This window comes from Salarias fasciatus, chromosome 17 (genome assembly GCF_902148845.1).
Source record: "Salarias fasciatus chromosome 17, fSalaFa1.1, whole genome shotgun sequence".
Classification (NCBI taxonomy): Eukaryota; Metazoa; Chordata; class Actinopteri; order Blenniiformes; family Blenniidae; genus Salarias; species Salarias fasciatus.
The window spans coordinates 5,193,572-5,206,790 of record NC_043761.1 but is presented as its reverse complement, the minus strand read 5'-3'; the positions used below and the strand labels follow the sequence as shown (position 1 = coordinate 5,206,790).

The following is a 13,219-nucleotide window of genomic DNA, read 5'->3' as shown; positions in this document are numbered from 1 at the left end:
GAAAAATGTCTTTATTTCGTGTCCAGTTTGGCGTCATTATGTTGCATCAGTGTAACTGTTTCATTTGATCACTCAGTCATTCTTTATGAGTTCTGTGTTTTGAGTATTTTCATGGAGGTTGGCAGCCTGTCGCAACGTCTCCTGCTCACTGTTAAACTTTATAATCCGTAACACCACCCGAAACATGCCCTCCACCCCGGACCCAGCATGATACACCGCTCTTTTTAATGTCCAGCTCTCTTCTCTTTGTGCAAATTATGTTCATTTAATTCCAATCTCTGGCATTCAATCCAAACAGTACCAACATTGTCGATGGTATGGTTCTGCAGGTTTAGTCCTGTTTGGAAGGAGTTTTTCTTTTCCACTGCCGCCTCTGCTGCTCATATAGAATTGTTGTTTCTTTGTAAAAGTGCCTGCAGGTGACTGGGTTGTATACGGTGCTACAGAAATAAGATCGAATTGAATGAAGAATGATTAAAATCAACTAAAAATAACCGTCTTTCTGTGAACTCTACTCTGAACGCTGCAGTCCTCTGAAGTAAAACGAGGCAATGTGTTGACAATTTAGCAAGACAGGATCAAAAAAATTCACCTTAGGATGGATAAAATCAGCAGCCCAGCGCTGCAACAGATGAGCCTGTGATGTGGAGAGCTGCAGATGTGGAGAAGACTCCATGAAGCTTATTGTCCTTTAGGGGATGAAGAGGAAGAGCAGTGTTGCAGATCTCTAATAGATCTGTTTGTTTCTGTTTGTTCAGATCCTGCTGTACATATTCGTTTCACACAGCTATGCTCTTGCGATCCAAAAAGAATCTGTTATAAAGCTTGAAACTATTCCCACAAATGCTTGTAGTATTGTGTGGTCATGAAATAGAAATTTGAGGCCATAAAATAGTAATATGTAACCAAGAAATGGTAATTTTTGCAAATAAAATACTACTTTGGGGCCAAGAAATAGTAATTTCATACCAGAAAACAGTCTTTTGATTCCAGGAAATGGTTATTTGTGATTGTGAAAGAGTAATTTGTAACGACAAAATAGCCGTTTGACTCGACAACTATGTGCAAATTGATTGCTGTTATATGGAATTTGAGGCCACCAAATAGTAATTTATAGCCACGGTCTCAAAGTTTGATTTCACAAGTCATGTCTGGTGTATTGCCACATTCAGGCTCTTCAATATTTGATGAGCAAAAAAGGAGAAGTTATTATTCCACACTCAATTTAAATGTAATGTGTCGCTGCAGGTTAGTGGAACGATTAAATGGCATTAATGTGTTTTAACATTCCCATGGTAGCCATCAATCAGTTGATTGACTTCTTCCAGAAGAGACAATTATTCAATAATAAACCTTCGAATTGGAAATAAATAAATAAATAAATAAAAGCTTGGTAGTTTGTGGCTTTGTGATTATAGTCACATGAAATGGATGTGTTTGTTGGACTGAATGAAAGTGGAGTGTGATTCAGAGTCACTGCCTCAGGTGTTTTGGATTTACTTGTCAGGTTATAGAAGCTGAACTCTCTCAACGTCCAGTCATCCATCTTCTGAATATTCACTCCAACACACACACTCACACTTAGAGAGGTCAGTTTCATGTAACCTATAAAGCAGAAAAAACATGCAAATGTCAAGAAAATATGCTTGATGATTGAACAAATGTTCAGCTGTTGCATGCTTTACATTATGGTCTTAAAACTGCCTTCAAATGCAAAGCAACAGAATTTTAAACAATAACATGTTAATGTAATTAATCACGATCAACTCCGGAAATTATGTGATTAATTGTAATTCAGAATCATATTTTGACAGCTCTAATATATTGTAATGTGACTTTGAATTTTTAATCATTTTCATCATTTGTTCCAGAGATTGAGCCCTTTCAATATAAAAGACAATTTGACTTTATTCCCACATTTGGATAACTCTTTGAGTTGCATAATGAGGTAGCAAAAAAAAAATCTAAGATAAAATAAACTAAAATAATAGCACATTACAAATAATCACTTTACTGTTAGAGACAACAGATGATTTTAGAAAAGATAATTTCACTTATGCAGTACACATTGCAATCATGACTTTAAAGTATAGAGTTTAATTCATCTTACTGACAATGATTACAGTAAAGGATGCTTTAGCAGCACTCTTTCCTCCTGCAGGTGTTTGGTAAGGGATTTAACCATCATCCCATTGATGAATTCAGCTCACTGACATTTTGACTATTAAATCCTTATAAAATATCACTTGATTTTAAAACAGGATACATTCATTCACTTATAAAAAAACAAAACAAGCGCATCACACTTTCCAGAAGATTTGTATTAATCTGTACTGAGCTGAACAGTCTCCATGCTGCATGCCCCGTTTCCAAACACATATGGAGTAAAAGCCACAGCAAATGTTGAGTCAATGAGTCAAAGCAATTCCCTGAACAACAGTTGGATCCTGGCAGAGACCAAAGGAGCGACGAGAGAAGGTGGAGGACACTCTGATGACGATAAGGAAAAAAAATGAGAATGAAATAAAATAAATGTTTTATTTTTCTAAATGCTGAAGAAGAAAAAAACTGAGTGCTAAAGATTGCTTTTGTTTGCGACCTTATATTTAAATTTTGAAGGAATACAGTAATTATAGTGCCTTTTTGTAGATTTTTTTAAAAATTTGAATTTGTTGCTTTGAGTACAACACGAACGAATGACGCCACGAGTGTTATTATTATTATTCTTATTATTATTTTTATTCTTAGACAGCAGAGAGTGGAGGAGGAAATGCACAGCTGCAACTTTAAGGCTGCTCTCTCCTCCCCTCCGCTCCTTCAGTGGTCTTTTCCAGCTCCGCTTATCACAGCAGAATTTGTAACATGCCATAATTTCTTTGCCCGGCGCGTGTGTGCGTGTGTGTGTCTGTGTCTGTGTGAGTGTGTGTGTGTGAGAGAGAGAGAGAGAGCGCGTGTGTGTCGATCGGATGTCATTGCCCGCCGCCGCGGCTGCCTTGGCGTGCGCCCTCGCGCTTTGTGTTTGGAGCATGCCCGCGGCGCGCAGCGGCAGCAGCAGCAGCCGCAGCCGCAGCCGCAGCCGCGCCTCTCGGATCGGACCGTCGGCGGAGGAAGCCTCCTCGAGGACCGTCCGCTTCATGGTGTGAGATCGGCAGAGAGCGAGAGAGAGAGAGAGAGAGAGCGCGCGCGCGAGAGAGACCGCAGTCGCCACCGAGCCGCTCGCCACAGCCTCGTCCGACAGTGAAGGGAGACATTGTGAGTATCCACACTGTTGCGGGGTGACCTACATTGCCCCGCTCCCGCGCGCTCAAGGTGATTTTCATGCGGTGCGCTCTTTGCATCCCCCCCCCCCCCAACTCTGGACTGCCGCCGCCGCTGCTGCTGCTGGTGGTGGTGTTACATACAGTGCATGGAGGATACGTGCTGGATGTAACCTTGTGCAGGAAAAAAAAAAAAGGAGAGAGAGAGAGAGATGCGTGTGTCTGTCACTGTGGAGGAGAGAGTTAAAGGGAGGCGGGATGCAGACTGAGGAGCTGGCATGATGTAATGCACTTGAGACAATAGCCGAGGATTCTCCCCCAATTATCATTTCAGAGGATGAGGAGGAGTTGGTACAGAGGCGCAGTCAGGCCGCCTCTGTGTGTGTGTGTGTGTGTGTGTGTGTGTGTGTGTGTGTGTGTGTGTGTGTGTGTGTGTGTGTGTGTGCAGCTAATAACAGTAAAAAGGAGGAGCTGTCATATGAGGAACAGCTGCCCCTCCTATAAACAGCATTATTCCGGTTATTATAGAGAAGGCAGCCTCTGCCGGCTGTCCGTCCCATCCACCTGAATGGACGACTGGATGGATGAATGAATGAATGGAGAATTCACCACACGTGTGGCTGGGAGGAGGTTATAATGGCCGTAGATCCTCCTGATGGGTTGAGTCATTCGTGAAAAAAATAACAGGACAGTATTCGCGTCGGTGCTTAATGCAACGGAAGAGCGTCGCTTTCCTGTGATGCAGCTCGGCCACGCTGACTGATGCGTCTGGTGTTCAGACAAAGCTCCTCGCCTTCAGGTGAGCCGGCTACCTGTGGCAGAGGATCTCAGAACCATGGTTCCAGGGCAGCCCGTGCACGCCGGGCTCGACTCTCCTCCCCATCTCCTCTAATGATCAGGGTGAAATGCAGTTGAAACGTTGGCGGCGCTGACAGGCGGCACGGTTCAAATCAGGTGCAACTCCAGCTCCGTGGCTCCCCTCCTCTTCCCTTCACCTCGCTGTGCTCCCTCGCCGTATCGCCATCGATTCACGGTCTGCATGACCTTGCTGCGGGGGGGGAGTGTGGGCGATGTTAAAGGCGTCCTTTCATCCTTTCATGTCCGCACGCAGACTTGTCTTCGGCCGAGCACACGGCCAATGAACACACATGCAACACACACATCAGAAGGCTGACGTGGAGTTGCAGCAACGAGTCGAGGTAGAGTGCTCTCAAAATGAATGGAGACCACACACACACACACACACACACACACTGGGTGCACAGCTTCCTCAGCCTTTAATGGCAGCAGGCTGGATGTAACTCTATACCCGTCCTCTCCATCCTCTCCATCCTCTGCCTCATTCACATTTTACTCCTCAATGTGTTCACGTGAGAGCCTCAATGAGAGCAGGATGACGGAAAGGAGGCTTCATTTCGGCGATAATATCCACATGTAGGAGCTGTTTCACCTGCAGATGTTCTTTTACACCAGCCTCAGAGGATTCCTCCTACATGCTGGGGTTTGAACAAATGGAGAATCGGAGGAGATAAAGCAACAATTGGTATTAACGGCGGGATTAGGTTTAATTCAAACCTCGTGAATAATATCAACGATCGACACGCCGATACTGATGCCAGGCTGTGCGGAGGTGGTTTGCATTAAAATATAGTTTTCATGCATTGTGTCTGTATGGAGAATTAATTAAACTTTATGGCAAGTCCGTACTCACAGAATCAAACAGGGTATCAAGGAGCTGTGATTCAAGGGTGTGAACCAGTAAACCACCATGCACCTTTCTGCACTAGAAAAAAAAGAAGAAGTCATATTTTATGGGAACAGGTGTCGATTATTCACTTTTCCTCCAGCAAACTTGATGTTTATTCATGCTACTCCGATCGAACATCTGGGGTCCGTTTATTGGGTTTAGTGTAAAGATCATGCATCTTTAGTGAGGGGCGATGAGAAGAAGAAGAGGCTGATTCTTCCTGCATGCTGAGCTGCTCTCTCAAATAGACCGCGGCTTCACATCGTGTGTGTTCGTAAAAATAATATAAAGCAGGAGAATACTGGATCGGCTTCAATAAATGATTTTGTGCAATATCATGATTGCACTGGTTGAGCAGATCACTAAGCATTAAACATTTTATAAATGTTAATATTAACTAAGTATGACATAGTTGATATTACACACAAATATAGAAAGTATGACTAATCTGAACAATAAATGCACATGTATATAAAAACAATATAAGTTGGCTTAACTTTATAAATGCTCCAAGTGCGCAGGCGCGATGTTTCTAGTGCAATCGATATGCGCCGCTTGATAAAATAATCACAAAAATGAAATTTAGACAGCAAGCCCGACACGAGCATCAAGACTTGCAGTGTAAACCAGGTGTGTTTTTACAATCCCGCTGCTCCACACAGGGCTTTCCCGGCGCTGCAGGTCATAGATCAGCTCTGAGTTAACTCTCCGTCATCCAGGCGGCGGACTGGCGCCTGCCTCACTGCTATTGTTCTGCGTCTGACGGAGGAGAATAGACTTGAATTGTTGTTCCTCTTGGCAGGCCGTCTCCTGCTTGTCAGAAGTCTGTGGTGTGGCGCAGGCGCCATATGAGTGAGATTGCTCAGCACTACGAGCCGTACCGTGCAATCTGGCCGGCTCCATTCACCAAAAAAAAAGAAAAAAAACGCCGCGTCACTCTTTACCCACCTGTTGCGTCAACATGGCTGCCAAAGCAGGAAGGAGCGAGTCCACGCGACAGCTTTCCCGTCGCCCTCTGAGCCCATCAATGCAGTCGGTGGATGCACTTTGGGCTCAGCCGCACGCTGGCAAATCAAACAGACACAATTTAAAAGAGGAATTTCCCACGAGTCAGATCCCTCGGCGTGTAATCAGCCTCTTGCTTCTGGTCCTGATGCTTCATCAGCACAACAATCTGGTTTTCATGTTTGGAGGAAATGAGCTGGAATGAGACTAATAGGTCGTCACAAACGTTCAAAAAGTTGACGTCGCATTGAGAGAAAAGGTTCGGTTTAGGTTCGTTTCGCTCATTTTTTTAAACGACCATCTCCTTCCATAATGAGCCAAAGCATTAGCAAATCCACGCCTGATGATAACAAGGCCTTAAACACTCTATTAAATAACGCCGGTTTTTATTTTAGTCCGTCTCAAAGTCAGTTCAACAAGCGTACCGTGGTACCGCTTATCTCCAAAGCCGCAGAGTGTGGCGCTCGGTCCTCGGCCCGTTCCGCTCGCGCTCGCTCTCCACGCGTCTTTTTGATGTTTCCCAGGTGGCGAATCCTGCTGAGTTTGCCTCGCTCGGCCGTATACAGCTCAGGAACACGCCGCTGTCGTGTGCGCCGCTCCTTATCTGCTCGCACAATTGTTCCCATTAATGAGATTAACTGAAGACATTGAGGAAATTAGCCTCCGCTTGCTGATTCGTTCCCGCTGAAATGAAGTGGTTCGACACAAGTGGCAGAAATTTACATCTGTCCCGTATAGATACTGCCGTTTACAGCCTGCCGGAGTCTGACTCAGGAAGACTCTCAAGTACTGGAGGAGTGTGGTGGGTTTTTGCTGATATTCAGGTGTAAAGTTAGGATGTCAAACATCAGGCCCGTCGGCCAAAACGGACCTATAAGAAGCTCCAATCCAGCTGAGCTACCTAGAAAATTGTCAAAATTTCAAAGAAATTATTAAAAAACAAATTCCTTAAAATGGTGTATTGTAATGCTTTCTACATATCAAGTTGGACATGAAAAGTGAAATTAGATTTAGCTTTTTTTACACAAATATATTTCTTTTTTCCCCTCACACTTTTGCTTGGACTGGAGACTCGATTTTGTATATTTTTTTTAATCAATTTTTCCCACTTTAAATCTCCTGCTGGATCAAGTGAGCGAATCAGAGACCATTTAAGGACGAATCAGACCATTTAAGGGCGTGTACCGCGTGGCATCTCTCGACCAGTCATATTGCTCGTTACAAAGTGACCATCGAAAACCGGAATAGAAGAGAAAATGTGGATTTTTGTGGTCATTATGGTGAAAAAAGATGGTTTTAACCAAAATCAGACAGTAAGAGATCTCAATATAGACAATATATGGCTTTGGGCAAGCCGTCCGAGAATTCCGTCTTTAGTGAAAATCAAAACACAGTTTGCTGCCTGATAGTTATTTATATTGAGATTGTAGTCAATTTCAGTACTAATTGTCTTTTGTAAAAGATATAGACGCTTTGACAAGTGTGCTCTGCGTGACAACAACATAAACCTTTAAAGTTTAAATTTAAAGGTTTTTAAGGTAACGTTTTACACTTTAGCGGTCTGGCCCATGAGCTAAAATGTGTGACGCCACTGGTGGATAATAGAGAGAGAATGGATCATTACAGCATCCATCCATCCATCCATTCACCCATCCATCCATCGTCTCGGCTACGTCGGCTATCTAAGGGAACTGCAGCGGATCCCGGCTGATTAAAGCTGCATGCAGCCCTCCACCGGCCGCCGGTCTCTTTTAACAACATTATCTTTGAGAATAGAAGAAATTAGTGAGTCTGGCGTTCAGCCAAGCATTCCTACTTGAGACGAAGCATGTGTGGCAGAGAATGTGACCGCAGACTTAAGTGTTTGGATTTCTCATTCAGCGTGATTTTAAAACACGGTTGTTTCACATCTTCTTTTAGCTCCACAGGTGAATCAGCTTTAACCTGCAGTTCAAACCGTAGTGTTCAGCATGAATGTTAAAACTTTACTCCTGAACCCCAGATGTGTTTTTCACGTCCCTGTTCTCAGAGCAGCAGGCAGCCGCAGCAGTATTTAGCAGTGATAGTTGGTGCAGATGAAGTGCTCCTCGATCGATTGAGGAGCGTTCAGTGCAGAGGTGAGACGTCCACAGACGGGCTTTAACTTGATGTTTTTGTGCATAGACTTTTCCAGAAGTCTGTTATGTCCGATGGTACTATCATCCTGTCGAACCCTTCACTGGGACCGGCGGCTTTTCCTCTGAACCATTCAGCAACGCTGTTTGTACAGATACCAACACTTTAGAGTCCAATTACTAAGATCATGGATAAAGTATGTTAGATTGCACACTCATGCAAGTGGGTTCATGCATTCATTGTAGTAAGTATTGTATCCTGCTTTTAGTTTTATATAGTTTTAATTAAGCCAAATGCCTTCAGACGCTGTGAATCACAGTCTGTGTTTCACTGAACTGATTAGAATAAACTCTTCTCAGTGTGACCGGTTCCACACGCCTGATATTTCACATTCACGACGGCACATTTGTTCGTGCGTGCAGTAACAATTTTCCATTTGTTTTCATATGTGCAAAGTATTTGGATGTAGCATGAGGGGCTCTGCTCTGGCTGTCGTCTCGGTGCTACGACACATGATGCGGTTTAGGGGACGATGGCGATTATGAAAGCCAAGCATTCATGGAGGGTCATGAATGGATGTGTCCTGTGTGACAGTTATAGACGTAACGTACACACACACACACACACACACACACACACACACACACCCTTCATTATTTCCACTCGGCTACATTTTGAGACACATTTTTTCAGCAAACTGGCACAAGAGGACATTCCTCCTTCTGAAGTGATAAAACTTTTCAAACTGGCGAGGTCATTAAATTTGGATGATTTAGATGAAGTGAACACAGACACACACACACACTTCAGCAGAGTGAAAGTACAGTCTCTCTTTAGATAGAAATACATGATTTATCATCTTTGATCAAGAAAAAGCTTCTGAAACGCAGTTCAGCGTATAAAAAGCCTCCTGTTGGACGTGTCCGTCGGCCTTTTCTTTTCTCTGAACCGACAACTTCAAACGTTCCTCTTGTGATTTTTGCATGGCCGGGAAATGTTTTGCTTCTCGGCATCGTCATGTGGGGACGTTCCTTCCCTGTCTGAAGACGCTGTGATTTGAACCGTCCCAGACCAAAGACGTGGCTTCAGATCTGTCATCTGCGGCTGCGTTTGGCTTGGGCTTCGTTCGCACTCCCATCTCTTCCACTGCTGCGTAAACGTGTGTGTGTTATGGTGTGATAGTTTGATTGCTCAGGTAGTAAAATGGGCCATTCACCACTCATTCCTGTTGCAGATGGAAGGCGGTTGGCGGACGGCAGCTGTCACCGCCACAGACAGCGTGAGACGTTTTTTCTGACGGTGTCAGAAATCTCTCTCGCCGCTTCGCTGCATCGAACAGTGTGACTGCTGCTACGAGCCACAGCTGCTAGCAGCCAATAGCAGGAAATGATCAGAGCGACCAGAGGGCCACATCGCTGCAGTGGAAAAGGGAAAAGTTCCCCAAGACTCTTAAAATTGCATCGATAGATATCAAGTAACATTTTTGTCTACGTGCTACTGCCTCCTTCACAGGTGTTGGCTCTGTTGGTTCGAAGCGAGTCTCCATCCAGGTGTCTGAGCCTCAATGAGGCTGCAGGGCAAGAAGAAAAAAAAAGTGGATTTTGGTGCACTGATTGGGAAGAAAACCATCCTCCTACCCTCTTTGAATAATTCATTGATTGGCATATGGCGAGGAGGAAAAAAGCCCAATGATCCCTGCATGTCTTCGTATCGAGTCTGCGGCTCACAATGCGCCCGATTGAGCGTGTTGCTGTTTATCCCCCCTCGTGATTCCCGCCTGCGTTCAGCCTCACGTTTAGCATCCAGTCGTTTAGCCTTCGTCTGCTTTCTTCTTCTACAGACATCCATTTCTTGTTGCAAGTGTCTTCCTGAGAGGTAAAATCTTATTCAGTGTTTGACATGGATTTATGCCGAGCCACAGTTTCAAACGCTGCTGAAATTTAAAGGCAGATTTCCCGGCGTGCATTATCATAATGGGAGATGCCTTTCCGTTTCCGACTCGCGGCGTATCCTGCAGACCCTTCTGTGTTAGCGCTGGAAGTGGCCTTCCAGTTATGAGGAAATAGTACTGTCATTGTTAGGGGAATCCAGACAGCAGCTTGTGATATGAGCTTGCATGTTCTCCATATTTCCCACTGAGGGTGATTTGTGTTTATCTGTCTGAGAGGATCACACTAAATCTTACCTGTCATCGCTCCCGCTTCACTCTAGAGAGAAACTAATGACTTGCTGCACAAACATGGCCTCCATTAAGATTGTCTTCAACAGCAGAGCAAATACTGAGACACAGGGGAGCAATGTTTTGCCATAAAATGGACGTTTTGGGCAAGTTGGTGGGTGTTTTTCAACCCTTTCTTCTGCAAATGCACGATGCACAGTCTCCGATCACAACATTAAAAACACCTCTGCAACTGCTCGTCAACACAGATCAGCCAATCGGGTGGCAGCAGACTTCACACTCGATGCATTTAAGGTCAAACTGGGTATTAGAAATGACAGAGCCATCCAAAAAGTAGAAGACAGTCAAGCATTTCTCTTTCTCAAGCCGGAAGTCATGGGAGGAAGGGCAGACTGCCTCAGGGAGGATCCTCAGACTCGAACAATTTGGTGTAAAAAAACATTAAGGCACAGATTTGTCCTACTTTGGACACCTACCTCAGGATGCTGCCGTGTGTGTTTGTGTGTGCTCCAAAATATGAGGAACATTCCCAGAAATGTATTAAACCTTGCCATAAGGAACGGTGTTTTGAGCGCAGTAATAAATGTAAGTTGGTACCAGCGAGGTGTATTTGTGTCGTGCCCGGTTTAACTTGCCTCATGTCTTTTCTTTTTAATGGCATAATTAAGCAGATAGGGATTTCACCGAGCGGTACGGTTTGTTTCCTTCTCAGCCGGCCTGTTTTCTACATCTGAGAGTGCAGACAATAGAAGCTCGGTCGGAGCACTTTCACTGCGTATCGATTGATTTTTCATAGACAGTCGGAATGATTTAAGGGGCAGTCACGGTGAGATCAAAGCAGAAGGTGCGGGAAGAGGACAAAAGGGAACTGTAACGGCCATGAAGCAGAAAAACATCCTTAATACACTTTGCTTTCCACGCGGCTTGAAGGAGGAATAAAGCGCCTTTAAATAACACATTTCAGGGCGTTTGTTTTATCTGTGCATTGGGGAGACCGTGAGATGAAGTGCCATCATTAAAAACTAAAAACAAAATATAAGATTTGATTCTCCTGGGCATGAGAAGCAATAACTTCGTCATTTCAAAATCGCATCAAAATTTCCAACAACCAATTAAACATATCAGCTGAGTTTAATGCTAGAACTAAAAAAACTCATTAAATCTAGACTGCAGGTTATAGTAATATCAATACATTCAGCCTATTTTTTTTTTCTTATTTAATGACGACAGCACCTTCCTTTCACAACTCAAGCCTCAGTCGGGGATAAATCACCTCTTCCCACTTGAAATGCACGGCGGATGCCGCGGCCTGCCCACCAGCCCGCCTCCTGCTCTCCCAGCGAAGGCCGGCATGTTGCGGTGTGTCCGGCCAAGCGGTGTGCCGCCTCAGTCTCTCTGGGCTAAACGGCAGCGGATGGTTCCTGAATGGTGAACTGGAGGAGGATGGGGGGGGGGGGGGGTGCCTGGCCAGGTGCCTGGAGAAAATATACCCCGTCTTACTGCCAGCACATGCTGAGGGACAAACCTGGCATTGTAGCCCTCCCAGAGGGGGCTGAGTCTGGGCGATGGGATATTCAATTCTTGCTGGCCTGGGCCATCACACTGACAAACTCTGACCAGTCGGTAAAAACACATGAATTATTAACTTGAAATAGGCAACCGGTTGTTGCCTGGGCACTAAACATCCCATGACCCACAGAGTGAAGTCGTCTGCATATAGCATGAGCTGCTTCACTCTTACTGGTAGATGGTGGACCTCCGTCACACAGAGGCTCAACCTGCTGGCAGAACTGGACTCAGAAGAAGCTGTATTGACTTTTTTTTATGGGATAGCAAATAGAGAAAAAAAAAAAAAGAGACAACAATCAGTGAAATAAAACTGTGGGTTTACACAGATTGTGACTCTGTAGTAGGGAGTTTAGAAAGTCTGCAAATGTAACAGCTCTGCATGGATTTAAAAAAAGACATGTTTGATGAGTATTTCTCATTATACGCAGAAAACCCAGGTGATTCATACGTTATGTTCGAAAAAATATTCAGTTGAAATAGTGTATGTCATTGCATTCCAGCTAAGATTAATAAACGTGTGTATCTTTCTTCAAAGATATACAGGATATTCAGTAACACTTTACTTGAAGCACCCCTGTATAACACATCATAAGTACATTATAGCACTGTATAGTTATAAACACTCATAACTGATCACAATGCTTTATAACATCAGGACCTAAACCTAACCCTAACCATAATTCTAACCCTAACCCTATGCTGTATAGTGGGTTATAAAGCATTCTGATTATTTATGAGTGTTTATAACTTCTTATAATGTGTTATACCGGGTGCTTCAAGTAAAGTGTTACCGGATATTCTTATCGCAGAAGACCGACTGACCCAGCTCATGCTGTGCGTTCATGCCCTGCACCTTCAGAATGACAGAATTTTAGATATGAAAGAAAAGATGACCTGAAACGCTCTGGTTTCTCGAGCCGAGCTTCTCTACGTGGAGCCGCTCATTGTTTTTCTTCACGGTTTATACTGATCCCGTTAAATCTTTATGACCCGTAGCCTTTTCTGGATTTTCTTGCTTTGTCACATGTGACGCCGACGTCTCCTGTTTTTTAATCTCCTGGACTCAGAATCGGTCAGAGAGACTCCTGAAGCTTCCTCAGAACTGGTATAGCGGGAGGGGGAAGTGGGAATATGGCTTCACGTTTCCACTATAGCATGGATATGGTGTATTATGCAAGTGGATCTGGGCTGGCCCATTAAACAGCACAAGCGTGAAATCGAGGGCAGAATGCCCAGCATCCCAAGACGTCTCTGCCGCTTCGCAGCGCCGAGGTGACGCCGGGCCCGAGCTCCAAGTGTGTCAGACCCAGTCATATAGATGAAACGGTCACATGAGAGATATTTACC

General features: G+C 44.4%; 1 protein-coding gene across 4 annotated transcripts in view; it reads left to right on the top strand.

The window, feature by feature from the left end:
• The first annotated feature begins 3,212 nt into the window (after positions 1-3,212).
• The window catches only part of ppfia2 (PTPRF interacting protein alpha 2), a 126,596-nt gene continuing 116,589 nt past the window's right edge, over positions 3,213-13,219 (top strand). For all 4 annotated transcript variants that reach the window (XM_030113212.1, XM_030113210.1, XM_030113211.1 and 1 more), the window contains exon 1: positions 3,213-3,252. The gene's annotated coding sequence lies outside the window, so the exon portion shown is untranslated. The remainder of the gene's footprint in view (positions 3,253-13,219) is intronic.